This window comes from Dipodomys merriami, unplaced genomic scaffold, assembly GCF_024711535.1.
Source record: "Dipodomys merriami isolate MVZ:Mamm:240054 unplaced genomic scaffold, mDipMer1.0.p SCAF_1029, whole genome shotgun sequence".
Lineage (NCBI taxonomy): Eukaryota > Metazoa > Chordata > Mammalia > Rodentia > Heteromyidae > Dipodomys > Dipodomys merriami.
In genome coordinates, this window is record NW_027202304.1 from 173,300 (window position 1) to 188,246 (window position 14,947).

General features: G+C 37.5%; 1 long non-coding RNA gene across 1 annotated transcript in view; it reads left to right on the top strand.

Moving 5' to 3' along the window:
- Positions 1-9,093, top strand: part of LOC138809347 (uncharacterized) — a 48,685-nt gene extending 39,592 nt beyond the window's left edge. The window contains exon 2 of the long non-coding RNA XR_011366816.1: positions 8,951-9,093. This is a non-coding gene — a long non-coding RNA (uncharacterized lncRNA). The remainder of the gene's footprint in view (positions 1-8,950) is intronic.
- The last annotated feature ends 5,854 nt before the right edge of the window (positions 9,094-14,947 follow it).

Genomic DNA, 14,947 nt, shown 5'->3' on the forward strand with positions numbered 1-14,947 from the left:
AGTGAGAGTTTTATTTCTTCTTTCCCTATTTGGATCCCCTTTATGTCTGCATCTTGTCTTATTGCTGTAGCTAGATATTCTAATATTAGATTGAAGAGAAGTGGAGAGAGTGGGCATCCTTGTCTTGTTCCTGAGTTAAGAAGAAATGGCTTTAATTTTTCAACATTGAGTATAATGCTAGCTGTAGGTTTGTCATATAGAGCCTTTATTGTGTTGAGGAATGTTCCAGGGATTCCTAATTTTTCCAAAACCTTCATCATAAAGGTGTGTTGGATCTTGTCGAATGCTTTTTCTGCATCTATTGAAATAACCATGTGGTTCTTATTCTTGCTCCTGTTGATGTGATGAATAATATTAATTGATTTGCGTATATTGAACCTGATTTGTATCCCTGAAATGAATCCTGTTTGATCATGGTGTATGATTTTTTGGATGAATTGTTGAAGTCGATTGGACAAAATTTTGCTGAGAAGTTTTGCATCAATGTTCATCAATGAAATGGGTCTATAGTTCTCTTTTTTTGATGATTCCCTGCCTGGTTTTAGGATGAGTGTTATGATGGCTTCATAGAATGTGTTCGGTATTGAGCTTTCTCTTTGAATTTCATTGAAGAGTTGGAGGAGTATTGGTGTGAGCTCTGCTTTGAAGGCCTTGTAAAATTCCACTATAAAAACATCTGGTCCTGGATTTTTCTTAGCTGGGAGGTCTCTTATTGCTGTTTCTATTTCAATGCTTGATATGGGCCTGTTGAGCTGGTATAACTCATCTTGGTTTAGTTTTGGCATGTCAGTATTTGCTAGGAAAAGTTCCATTTCTGTAAAGTTCCCATACTTATTAACATAAAGTTTTGAGAAGTATTCCCTTATAATGTTCTAAATCTTGGTTGTTTCCGTGGTGATGTTTCCATTCTCATCTCTGAGTTTAATAATTTGAGTGTGTTCTCTCCTTTTTCTGATAAGATTTGCTAAGGATCTGTCAATTTTGTTAATTTTTTCGAAGAACGAACTCTTTGTTTTGTTGATTGTTTCTATAGTTTTTTTGGATTCTAATTCATTTAATTCTGATTTAATTTTGATTATTTCTTTCTGTCTACTGGATTGAGGTTTATCTTGCTGCTCTTTTTCAAGGAGGTTTAGTTGTGTCATTAAATTGCTAGTTTCAGATCTATCCAATTTGTTGATGTAGGAGCTCAGAGCTATAAACTTACCTCTGAGTACTGCCTTTGCTATGTCCCAGAGGAGCTGGTAATTTGTGTGTTCATTTTTGTTGAAAAGCATGAACATTTGAATTTCCTTTTTAATCTCTTCCAAGACCCACTCTTGATTCAGCAGTGTGTTGTTCAGCCTCTATGATATACCGGACTTTCTTTGGTGGCTTTTGGTGTTGAGTTCTAATTTTATTCCCTTGTGGTCAGAGAGAATGCAAGGTATAACTTCAATGTTTCTGAATTTAGACAAGATTGGTTTGTGGCCTAAATTGTGGTGCATTTTGGAAAACGTTCCATGTACTGCTGAGAAAAACGTGTATTCTGATGCTGCTGGGTGAAATGTTCGGTAGATGTCTGTTAAGTCTAGTTGATCTATGCAGCTGTTTAGATCTGCGGTTTCTCTGTTGAGTTTTTGCCGAGTTGATCTATCTAGTGGGGAGAATGGTGTGTTAAAATCCCCAACAATTAATGTCTTTCGATCTATATGGGATTTGAGGGAAACTAGTGTTTCTTTGATAAATTTGGGTGCTCCATTGTTTGGCGAATAGATATTTAGAATTGTAATATCCTCCTGAAGGAGAGATCCTTTAATTAGTATGTAGTGACCTTCTTTATCTCTTCTCACGAATTTTAATTTGAAGTCTATTTTATCTGATATTAGGATTGGAACTCCCGCCTGTTAATGGGGGCCGTTTGCTTGGTAGATTTTGTTTCAGCCTTTAACTTTGAAAATGTGTTTGTTTTTACGGGCAAGATGTGACTCCTGCAGGCAGCAGATAGAAGGGTCTTGTTTTTTAATCCAACTAGACAGTCTATGTCGCTTAATTGGAGAGTTCAGTCCGTTAACGTTAAGAGATAGGACTGAGAGCTATTTGGGAGTGTCTGCCATGTTATCCACCTTCTTGGGGGCTGCGAAAACTGGGTTCTTCCTATGGCTCTTGGATTCTCAGTTTGGGTGCAGTTTCTTGGCCTTTGTTGCGGTCTTGTTGGTTTTCTATGTGTAGGACATCTTTAAGAATCTTTTGTAGGGCTGGTTTGGTGGAGATGTATTGTTTCAATATTTCTTTGCTATGGAAGGCTCTTATTTGGCCTTCAGTTATGAAGGAGAGTTTAGCTGGGTACAGTATTCTTGGTTTATAGTTGTTTGTTTTTAGGGCATGGCATATGTCATTCCAGGCTCTTCTTGCTTTGATTGTCTCTGCTGAGAAATCTGAGGTGATTCTAATTGGTTTCCCTTTATAGGTGATTACCCTTTTCTCCTTGACAGTTTTAAGGATCTTTTCCTTGGTCTGAGTTGATCCTGTGTGGATTATAATGTGACTGTGTGATGTCCTATTCTGGTCTGGTCTATTTGGGGTTCTAAAAGCTTCTTGTATCTGAATAGGCATATATTTTTGTATGTTTGGGAAGTTCTCTGCTAGGATCCTGTTAAATAAATTTCCTAGACAATTAACTTCTGTTTCTAGGTGCTCCTCTACACACATTATCCTTAGATTAGGCCTTCTGATGGTGTCTTCCAGGTGTTGGATAGATCTATATTTCTTGGACTTGTCTTGGATGGTTGTATGTTCTTTCTCTATAATATCTAGGCTGTCTTCAATCCCTGAGATTCGATCTTCTGCATGGTCTAACCTGCTGTCAAGACTCTCTACTTTGTTTTTTATCTCTTTTCCTTCTAATTGGTCAGCTTTGATGGCTTCAAGTTCTTTGTTGAAGCTCTGTTTTAGGTCTTGTAGGAATTTCATTACTTCCTTAATTTGGTGTTCAGTGTTTGTTCTCAAATCACTTAGTTGATTGGTTATGGTTTCTTTGGACTCCCATTCCTTCTCTTGGGTTCCATTCAGCATTCCCTTTGTGGTCTCCCTGACTTCCTTCAGCTCTTTGTTAATGGATTCCATGAATGCCTTTAGTGATATTTGTGTATTCTCTACCTGGTCTCTCAATTCCTGAATTACTCTTTGATTAGCTTCCTCCCGTCTGTGGGATTCCTGCAGTTCCCTTTCTTTCCATTCGGGGGATTCCTGCAGTTCTCTTTGAGTGTTCTCAGCCTGCTCATGCCATTCCTCCCTTTCTCTTTGAGTATTCTCAAGTTGTTTACGCAAATCCTGTATCAGTTTTTGAGTAGCTTCCTCACGCTTATGATATTCCTGTATAAATTTTTCGGATGCCTCCTCTCTCTCCCTTTTCACGCTCATACAAGGTCCTTTGCAAGTTGTCAAAATTCTCATTTATCATGTTTGCCACCAGTGTTTGTGGCGCTATTTGGGAACTCTCTTCTGGGTTGTTCATTATCTGTTCTGACCCCTGATTATCAAGATTGGGAATTGAGATACCCGGATTTGCCATTTTTCTTGTTTTTCTGGCTTACTCTGCCCATTTGAGATGAAAATAGCACCAGTTTTGTTCTAGAACACTATCTTAAGGCAACCATCAACCAACATTTGCATTTATACAGTCAATAGTCTACAGATACATTCTAGTTCAACAGATACATCTATTCAACATCAAACAACTATATGTTAATGGGTTTCAAACTGCAGAAAAGAATTTCGAAAACCAAAAATTTTTAGGTTTAGGGAGAGATGTGGGTAAAAAATAGGAATAGATTGGTGTGGGGAGGCACAGGGAGAGTTAACTATGTCCTAATCTCAATGCAGGAAATAGGTTGGGTAGGATGGAAGTAGAGAGAGAGAGAAAAGGAAGAAAGTGAAAGGGAAATGAAAAGAGACCAGAAAAAAATAGAAACGTAAAAATTAATATTATTATGGAGATTAAAAGACCATCTATTTAGAGAGGAATGTGAGTATATTAATAGAAGGGTAGGGACATAGAGGAGAAGTGAAAAACTTAAGAAAATGCTTAAAATATTATATAGGTATAAAGAGGTAGAACTGCAATTAAGGAATTTAAGTCTCAGAGGTTTTGAATTGAGTAATAAATTTGTGGATTAAGTGTGTACACAATGGGGGATAGGGTGTAATAGTCAACTATGGGTTTATCTGAGGATGTGCAGGACAATAGTTAAGTCACATACAGAAGATCAAAAGAGAGGAAAAGGTGAAAAGGATTAGAAAGGGAGAGAAAAAGATCAGAAGTTCAGTAGAGCTAGACAAAAAAAACAAAAAGATAGTTAAGAAAGAAAGAAAAAGAGAAAGAAGACAAGAAAAGAAAGGAAAACGCACATTCATGTATTCCTAAAATAAAAATTATAAGAGGAAAAAAAAGTTACCGGAAAATAATTATTTTTTCAAAAAAAGGCAAAAATTAAAGATTAATAAAATTTTTAGAAAAGGAAAAAAAAATTATATATATAAAAGGTACCAAAAAAAAGAAAAAAAAGAGAAAAAAAAGAAAAGAAAAGAAGAGGAAGAGAAGAAAAAAAAAGTTCTTTGATTTTTTTTTTGATTTTTTCGGAGGGGTGGGAAGAATCCTGTATCTCCCCTTTGTCTGTAAACAGCCTCTTGTTTGAGTCTCTGGTCAGCTTGAAGTCATGTGGCTTGACTGGTTTCTTAAGTCAGTTTGTTCGAACAGGCAGAAAAATGCTCTGCTTTACCCAAGATTTTGAGATCCCCCTCCCCGATTAGTTTAATGGAAGGGTGATCTGCTTTGAGAATCACAAAAGAGGGGGATGCAGTGGTAAGGCTAGGTTCTGGGTAGAGTTGAGGTCTTTCAACAATCAGTAGCTTTTTCCTGGGGATATTTTGTGAAAAAAAAAAAAAAAAAAAAAAAAAACTAACAGAGCCCAGCCTGGAGCCGTTCTCAGGGTTTCTGTTTTTCAATTGATTGTTGAGGCTGCTAGAGGGAGAGGCAGCCTCTGGCTCTGGTTAGCCAGTGAGGAATGCCACTCCAATGGCTGGTGCCTGAGCTGGGTGACTTTTCCCTGGATGGAGCCGAGTCTGGCAGGTCACTTCGCCGCCGTTAAGTTCTTGTGACCTGCTAAATGACTCGTTTTATTCCAAGGCCTGGGTTGGAGCTGGCAGCTCCTCCAAGCTTTGTCGGTATCCAAGATGGAGATCTCCGGTGCTGGGGGGGGAGGGGTGGCCTTCCCTCCTCCGCTCCCTGAGAAGGAGTGAGGATGTCGGGCTTCTACTCACGTGGAGTCTTGGATCCTGGGTCGTCTCTGGTCTGGGAACTGCAGGATGAAGTTGTCTGCTCCTTGTCATTTCTTGCTGGTGTTGAGTAGAATCCGCTCGCCTGCTGTGTCTGGCTCCTTAGTCCCCGACTCTCTGTGTGAGCGCTCAGTTATGGCCCCAGCTGTGCCGCGACCCTGCCGCCGCCGCCGCCGCCGCGGTGGCTGGCAGGCGCTCAGATGTGTCTTTTTGCCTTGGCTTCCCCCCTCTTGTCTAACTCTCTGTCCTGTGATGGCACACTTGGTGTGATTCTCTGGCTTAGGACTGTTCACTGGAACTCTAAAACTGCTTTCTATGCTAGAGCTTCTTCAGATTCCAGCTTCTCCTCCGCCATCTTCCCCCCAGGTTTCATTCTTATTACCCAAAGAGCAACATAGGAAAGCGATGCCCATGGATGTGGTTCTCTGGATTTTGGAAATTGTGATCATATATATATATATATATATATATATATATATATATATATATATATATATATATATATATATATATATATAAATATATATATATATATAATGAATAATATTGAATATATAAAACTATAACAACAGATAAATAAGTGAATAACTATGTGCACACACTCCCAGTCACTTTCATGTATAAGACTTTTTTTCTTTGCTCTTATTCACCTACATAGAGAGTACATGAGTTGCCCTTGAACTGTCCTGGAAGTTCTTTATTGGGATACTGTAACTTCACATCTTCTGTTCCCTAAGTAGTCAGATGCTATGTATTCAATAACAAAACTGTTACAAGCAAAAGTATCCACCCTGACACACAGAGGAACTTGGATTTCAGAAATGCCACAAATAAGCGGGAGGTACAGCAGTACTTTTCAAAATTGAATAGACTACATATTTATTAGAAAGCTTGTAAGAAAAAAACTTCAGCATAGGATGATACACTTGAAGAAAACTACAGTTTAAATTACATATAGCCGGGGGCTACAATAGACAATAAATAAGAATTAAAAAAAATAAATTACATATGACATCAATTTACAAAGTTCCAGGACATTTCCCTACTCTTGAAAACTAGAGTAATACATATTAAAAATAAATAAATGAAAAGACAAATGTTTTATACCAAATTTCAAAACATACTATATGTTATACAAAGGAAATGCAATAAGCATGCATTTTACAGTCTAGTAAAATCATATGGCATGAAGAATCTGATTAACTGATTCATAAAAGTCAATACAATGCAGTTAAACCTTCCGTTATCTCACGTGGTAACTTAGCAGAATACTTTCAATCTATGGTGTCTATTTTGCATGTTATCCAGCCCTATCCATCCCACAATGGCAGAAGGCTTTTCCTGAGAAAGTCCAGAGACCCGTCTACTGTGAGTGCTCAATGTAAACCTGTTCCAATTCTCTTTTATTTGGGCATGTGATAGACTGACTATCTGTTAACTTGCCAAAGGCACAATTTGGACAGGTTTCCAGTAGTGATATTTTAGCTCTCAGAAAAAAAGGGAAATTGAAGTCAGAGGGAAAATCTACCAGATCTCTGAAAGATTTCTATCATTGTGCTAAACCTGTAGCTTTCTACTGACAGTTGAACAAACTGCAGTAATTGCCACTCCAACGACATGTCCAAAAATTGGCTTTCCAAATATTGACCTATTTTCACTTTGGTAAATCAAGACACACTATTGTGGCTCCGTTTTACTTAAACTATCAGCTATGGTTGGCCCAAAGGATAGTTGAACTTACGAATTTCTTAAATTTTAGGTCATCACACAATCACTTCATAGCCCTTAAACATTAAAAATACCTACCCATATAAGTCTGCATTACATACTTATTACTGTTTTTCTTCATTTGTCATGTTTTACATATTTGGGTATCCCTGGGCTTAGCTCTGTAATATTCCTTCTCATGTTTTTTTTTTTTTTACCACTGAGTACAGTAATTATTTCTGTAGTTTTTCTCCATCTCTGTTTACTTTAATTCAAGTCCTTAATAGCATCCTGTCTACTGACAACTCCTAACAACTGATTTTAACAAACTCAAAATATCCCAAAGTGAGCTTTGATCTCTATCTACAAACCAATCCCTCATTACTATTTGATTAAGTGATAACTCTCCCAGCTGTCTTCTCAAAATACCTTGGAGTCATTTCAGACTTACATACTTTTTCACACCTCATGTTTAATCTATGACCAGGTTCGACAAATTAACTCACTGTATATTTTAGGAAGCATATATATGTGTATACACACACACACACACACACACACACACACACAAACACACACACACACACACACACATATATATATATATATGTTATATGAGTGCTAGTACTATGACTAAAATTTGCGGCCTAGGTTCTTTTATTTTTATTTTGTTTGGGGGGGGTCCGGTCGTGGGGCCTGAACTCTGGGCATGGGTGCTGTCCCTCAGCTCTTCAACTCCAGGATAGTGCTCTACCACTTGAGCCACAGCACCACTTTCAACTTTGTTCTTTTTGCTTATGTGGTGCTGAGGAATTGATCCCAGGACCTCATGCATTCAAGGCAAGCGCTCTATCACTGAGCCACCTTCCCAGCCCCTTACTTTTCTTTTTGGTTCAGTCTTTATTTGGTATAAAGATCACCTACAATGTCATTACCCACACCCTTTTAATTTAAAAATGTGTATATTCTGTAGCAATGTTATTGCCATTATAACCATAATTAGGAAGATATTGTGGGTTCATCTGCTCCATACATCTTGAAAGGTAATGAATGTGAAACCTACAGAATATCCTCAGATATGCCTGGTGGAAACCTGGATTTGAATTATTGTTCTGCAGCTGATCCGTATTTGGTACTTGGGAAATTTGTTTGGCCTTGTTGCCTACTTCTGTTTTTAATAAAATAGTTAATTCATTTCCTAACTGGAAGAACTATCTTGAGCACGAAAATTACCCTAATGCAGGTACAGTGCTTGGAATGGTGACTGCACACTGTGTAGTAGGTCCCAAAGAAGTCAGCTTCCATCAACATTGTCAGAGAATCCTTCCTGAAGGCCTTAAGAAATATATACCCAACTGCTGTTAATATCTGTGAAAACTTATCTTTACAAAAAAAGGTCTTGTCTTCATATGAAACAAAGTAATGTTGGGGCTGTCCTGTGGCTTTTAGTCTGAAGGAGTTTTGCCTAAATTTTATTCTTACACGATTAGTAGTAGCAGTAGCATTCTTTAGTGCTACCCTTCATTTTTCTAGTTCTGTGTTGCATTTGGAATACTATTGTAACAATTTATAATCTTTGTTATTAGAATAAATAAACTAAAACTGCTGAAGTTTTAAATAAAGAGACAATTTTAGGTGTGCATTACATTTTATGTGCTTAATACTTTCCTGAAATTATTCCTTTTAGGTTATATATCCCTAACAAACTATTTTTTAACATTTCTTATATGATTTATAGATTTATTTTATGATTCTTATATGATTTCTTAGAGATCCATAAATAAAACATCTCAGAACAGGAAAAAAGTAGGTAAGAAGTTATAAAAATACTATTATGGTGTCTTAATGGCTAAGTGTAAAGAACATGTAACAAAACAGTTGGAAGATTCATTTGCTCTTTTTTCTATTCTCTCACCCTTCATTGTAGAAACTTTCTCACTATGAAGTGCCAAGTCGTCTGGACATTTCAAGACTCATCTCAGTGACAGAAGTGATGGGATTAGGACATGTGCTCCTATGACTGGCTTTTAGGAAGTTCACAATAAAGCAATACCAGTACATATAAAGAAACTTTTGTGAGTGATGTGCATTGACTTCCTCAATTGCCAAAATTAAATTCATATGTCAAAACATCAAATTACTTACATTATAATATATGCAGTTCAACTGGCATTACTAACACTTCCATAAATCAAATGCAAACTAAAAGCTCTATATCAAAAACCAACATCTAAGGCAGTGTTGGAAATACAAGAAGAAACACAATAAATCTTATAGAGTGAGATCTTTAACACTGGCAATGAGCAATGATATCTGAATTTTTCACCAAGCTTGGAAAGTTCAGGTGTCCACTAATGATGTGATTAGAGTTTCGGAGTTGACCTTGGTATTAAGATTAGAGGTAAAATTCAAAGACAGCTAAGGTTGCTGCAGTATTGTAGCTCTATACAATGTGACCCTCCCTGATAATGGTAAAGCACAGAGTAGAAGCTAAGTCAGTAAAATGTATAGGAAGGATTTTCCACTGAGAATAATTGCAGGGGGTGATCATCACTCTTCCATTGAAAATGTACAGCCCATCATTCTACTTTAAACTCTAGAATATTTCTGATCTGAAGACAATTATAACACACCGATGTGCTGTGAGTGCTGACCAGTTTAGGTGTGTATTACTATAATATATGTAAAATCTTTAGAGGTATGGAGTGACCTGTGTTGTTAAGTTTCATGGAAAAATGTTCACAATTATGCAATTCACACTCATCTAAGTCTGAATCAGGCAATTGAGATAAGACATTTGGGTCATCACTCCAGTGACCAGGTTTGTGACCTATGAAATAAATAACATTATTTCACAATGTATATGTGTTTCTGAAAATTTATGCAATACCAAATACCAAATGTACAAAAGGGACAATTGTCCATCTCTTATATATATCCGAAGTAAAGGTACACCAGAATTATACTTTCTTGTTAGAGGATCACAGAATGACTGCTGATTTTAGGTTTCTTTCCAGGTGCTCCTATACATTTGTGAATCTTCTCTGAGGAAGTGTTTTCCATAGTTTGTTTTGAGGTGTTCCGAATATCAGTACTGTCACTAACCACAGCCATGAAACAGCAAAGATGATGGGATACCTGGCCAAAGAACTGAGAAATCACAGGAAGTGATAGGAAAGAAGATACCAGAGGACCCAAAGCCTCATTGCCAGCTTCTGGATCCCCAAATCCTGTTTTAAATGCTTTATATTCATTCTACTACAGGGGTGGGGTAATGAGTGGCTACAGGTATGTCCGCAAACTGAGGCATCAATCTAGTTGGTGGTTACAATTATTAACTGAGGTATTGTTTGTATACATAGTGATAATTGAATCCCTTATTATTAAGGAGCAGAAGGGAGCAATAATCATTACAACCATAGCACAGACATCCATCTTGTTTCCAAAGTCTTAAACTTTTAGTGTCCAACAGCTCTAACTTAAATACTTTTGAGGTAATAACCCATACCCCTGTCTTCCCTTAACTGTTTGACCTTTCCAGAGCACAGCTCTCAGCCTTTTGATTACTGTTTGAGATGGCTTCCCAATATATCCCTTTCCAGGTATAACAATTTGACTCTAGAATCCCTCACAAGTACTATTACAGATGGGTTATTTTGAAAGGGATATTTTTTTCTAGGGTAGGTTCACTTTTTTAAATTTTATTTTATTTAAAGGTACTGTACAGAGTGGTTACAGTTACATGAGTAAGGTACATTCCTTGATGTATATTGTTACCCACTCCATTGTTGTTCTCCTATCCTTTCCCACCTCAACCATACCCCCCACCCCAAAGTTGTAAAGTTCATTGCCGGTATATTGTCTTGTGAATATCATTGTTGCAATGGGTCACTTCTTTCATCATTATGTTATTTCCCTTTCCTTCTCCAAATCAGATAATGTATATACAAGATGGAAGGTACCAGAATCAAGACAGAGATGTCCAGAGATAAATCAAAGACAAATGAAATAAAATAACATCTAGTTACACTTCTTTACCGACATCAAGGTTGATATCTGAAAAAAAAAAGTAATTGTTGTTTCCATGTCTTGGAGTCCATTTCAATTAGCATCATTTTGTATGGTCAAATGTACATAGCTCTAGAGCCAGCATTCCCATTCATGGGCATTTGTCGAAATTATCTCTAGATAGCTAATGGATGAAAAATAGAATTGAAAATAGCAAAGGAAAACAAATCACCATTCAGGTATTATGATTTTATAATTCTAATATGAAAGAACTGAAGCTTTTGTTTAATGAAGAAGACAGTTTAGCCTGTAATTTCAATGCAAAGCATCAGTTGAAATGAGTCTAAACTCTTTTCCTCAAAGATATCCAAGAGTAATATACTCATCCTCTAAAGAGTAAAAAAGTAATTATTTTAAATAGCTTTGCTTAATATTAATTTACGTGTAGAAAATAAGTTAAAATATCTTCTCTCAGGCAGGGAAGGTGGCTCAGTGGTAGTGTTGGCATGCAAGAGTCCCTGGTTCAATTCTTCAGTACCACATAAGCAAAAAGAAAAAACCCGGAAGTGGCGCTGTGGCTCAAGTGGTAGAATGCTAAACTTGAGCTGAAGAGCTGAAGGACAGCGTCCATGTCCATAGTTCAAGACCCACGACCGGACTCCAAAAAATAAAACACTAAAACTACCAGCACAAGTATGTTTTTGGCAGCATTATTACCATATCTAAGATATGGAACCAGTCCAGATGCCCCTCAGTAGATGAATGGATCAGGAAAATGTGGTATATATAAACAATGGAATTTCATGCTTGTATGAGAAAGAATGACATAGCTCCTTTCTTAAGAAAATGGAAAGACTTGGAAAAAAATCATTATGTGAAGGAAGCCAGACTCAAAGAAACATAGGCTCTATGGTTTCCCTCATTTTTATTAATTAATATATACTTAGGATAGTCCTGTAAGATAGGTTCATTTTTTACACTCTTAATATTCGCTGTGTGTGTTTGTGTGTGTGTGTGTGTGTGCACGTGTGTGTGTGCACGTGTGTGCACGTGTGTGCAGCAATGAAACTGACTCAGAGCCTCAAAATCTTGCTTGTTTTTTTTCACTCATGTCTGACTGAATCTGTACTATTTTAACCAAGGTTTCACTATGTGTTTGATTGAACAATTGAACATAAATGTCTCGTGGATTGCTACCCCAGCCATCTGTGAACCATGGTCTTACAATCTCAGCCTCATGAGATGAGATACTGGCATCTAGCTCTATTGCCAAGTGTCATTTCTTCGTTTTGTTTTGTTTTGTTTTTGTTGTTTTTGTGCATCTAAAATCTGTATGGAAAACAAATCATTTATAATCAGGACTAGTCACATAAAATTGTGTGTTGTTTAAAGATTACCTTAATAATGTAATCCTTTTGCATACACATTATGTGATTTGATTTTTTGAACTCTTCTTGTCTTGGTTTTATAGGGTGTTAGGTGTTTAAAAACAGAATTTATCAAGGTTTAACTCTAAACTACTGAAACAGGACCTTTATTATTACTCAATGTCCTGTAAATCATAAGTTTATCACTACTTGATGCACCATATGAGCACAAATAGTTTCCTATAATACCTACACATATTTTAGACCTCAATGCCATACAATGCACACTTCTGTCAAATATGCAAGGGCATTCTTTGTGATTCTCCATGGATTTTCACTGTTCTTTTCTCTATTCTCCAGTGCTAAGTCTTGTGATGGTCATGTTGATTTTCTCCCCTATTATATTCATCATTGCATCTTGGGAACTACTGGTATGCATTACTATACTTCTGTCCATTCTCCTTGTGCTTCGGCTTGTACCCCTCTGACCTCGAAGGGCTAAGAATTGGGGATGTTTGCTTTACTCTTTATCTCAGACATCTATCTTTACTTTCTAGAAATACATTCATTGAATTCCTTCTGTAAAGTCTAATGTCTTAAAATTATTACTGCATTTTCATGGCTTTGTTACTTGGCATTAGGGAAGAACATAGATCAGTACTGTAACTTAGGTAAAAGATTATTGCAATCATGCTTCACTAGATATTCTTCATTGGATAATGTGTATTTCAAGGTCTGCCTGCCTGCTTCCTTTTCACTGTTTTGTTTATTTTTCAATGTAGTCTTTTCTTCTGGAAAATATTTATGTGCCTAGTGAAGATCAATTCTTACTGTAACTATTCATTAATTTTATTCCAACCTCATTTCACAGATCCCTCTGAGTTTCTTCAGGGTCTGTATAGTGCTTCACATTTTAAAATATGTTTTAACATCGATGCATCCAATGATGAAGACACATTCCTTAAGTCACCATTTTGATGACTGAAAAGAAACCATGCTGCAATCTCACTATATGGCAATTTTCTGGTTTTAAATTCTTTTAGATTAAAATTGATGCTGGACAACAAATATTCTGTGTACAATTTTATATTTTCCTAATTATTTTAATATACTTCCCATATTATATAAATTTAAAACATTATCACTTACTTAGTTTTAGGATTTCTAAAACGGTCAGAGTAAAAGTTCTATTCATTCACAATTTTTTTTTTTTTTGGGTCCGGTCGTGGGGCCTGAACTCTGGGCCTGGGCGTTGTCCCTCAGCTCTTCAGCTCAAGGCTAGCGCTCTATCACTTGAGCCACAGCAACACTTCCGGCTTTTTTTTTCTTTTTGCTTATGTGGTGCTGAGGAATTGAACCCAGGGCCTCGAGCATGCAAAGCAAGCGCTCTACCACTGAGCCACCTTCTCAGCCCTTCATTCACAATTTTAAGATAATAGAATATCCATTATGACCAAGTGAGATATTTTAAATTTTTTTTGTAGTCCTTAAAGGTTGTGCTGGGGAATACAGCCCAGTGCTTCATATTTCTTGGTCTACTGTGGGCCTCTGAGCCTGATGTGACCTGTGGTTTTATTTTCACTCAACAGGAATTTAAAAAAAAATTCAATAGGAAAGAATTATTACTTGCTTACTTTCTCCAATATCTCTCGCATACATAAAAGTAATATAATTCTACACTGACTGAAAATGGTGTTCCTATTAGAGTAATTGTTTATTTTTTGTAGCCCCACTCTTCACTAAGTCTTGTCCCTTTCCTATCTCCCCTTCCCATAAAACTTGACTGGAACCACTGGAAACCCACTTCCAGTCAGCCTGGTACTTAAAAAGCCAAACCTTAACTAACCTACCCCCTGGTAGTCCTGCTATAAATTTTCAAAGGCCTGACTGCAACCAGAATCCTTCCTGAAAGTCCTCCTCTGCTACAGGGAAATCCTTCTTCCACTCCACCCCTTCCTGGAATCCCTGCTCTGCACCACCAGAAACCAAGCCACATCCATATCTCCTCCTAAGATCCACCTTGCTGCACCAAGAACCCCGCCTACATTGGGCTCCTCCCTCTACTCCTAACTTCATCCACCAGATACCCTGTCCCTAACTACTCTATTCCCTCAGAGTCCCATTACTCCCATATTCTATTACTTCCAAGCTCCTCCCGTCCCTTTCATACCCCACTCCCAACCAAACTTCTCCCTCGACCCCTCCTGGTTTCATCAGAAACTCGATCCATAACTAGTCTAAGTAGCCGAACTTTTCAAGCACAGCCCTGAACCTACCTCTTCCCACAATTCCCTTCATACTACACCAAAATCCCTCCACCTCTCTATAACTGCCCTTGTAGCCCCCCCTTAGTTGACCAGAAGCTTCTCACACAGCCCATCTCCTGCTTGGAAAGCCAGCCCTGCTCCACCATGGGCCTCTCTACCTCCCATATCTACTCTCTCAATGGCTTCATTGTTCCCGTGATGAATCCTCCCCTTATTGGCTCCTCCCACAGATCCACACCCTACTCAACCCTGCCCATAATTACTCTACACCTTTGTAGACCT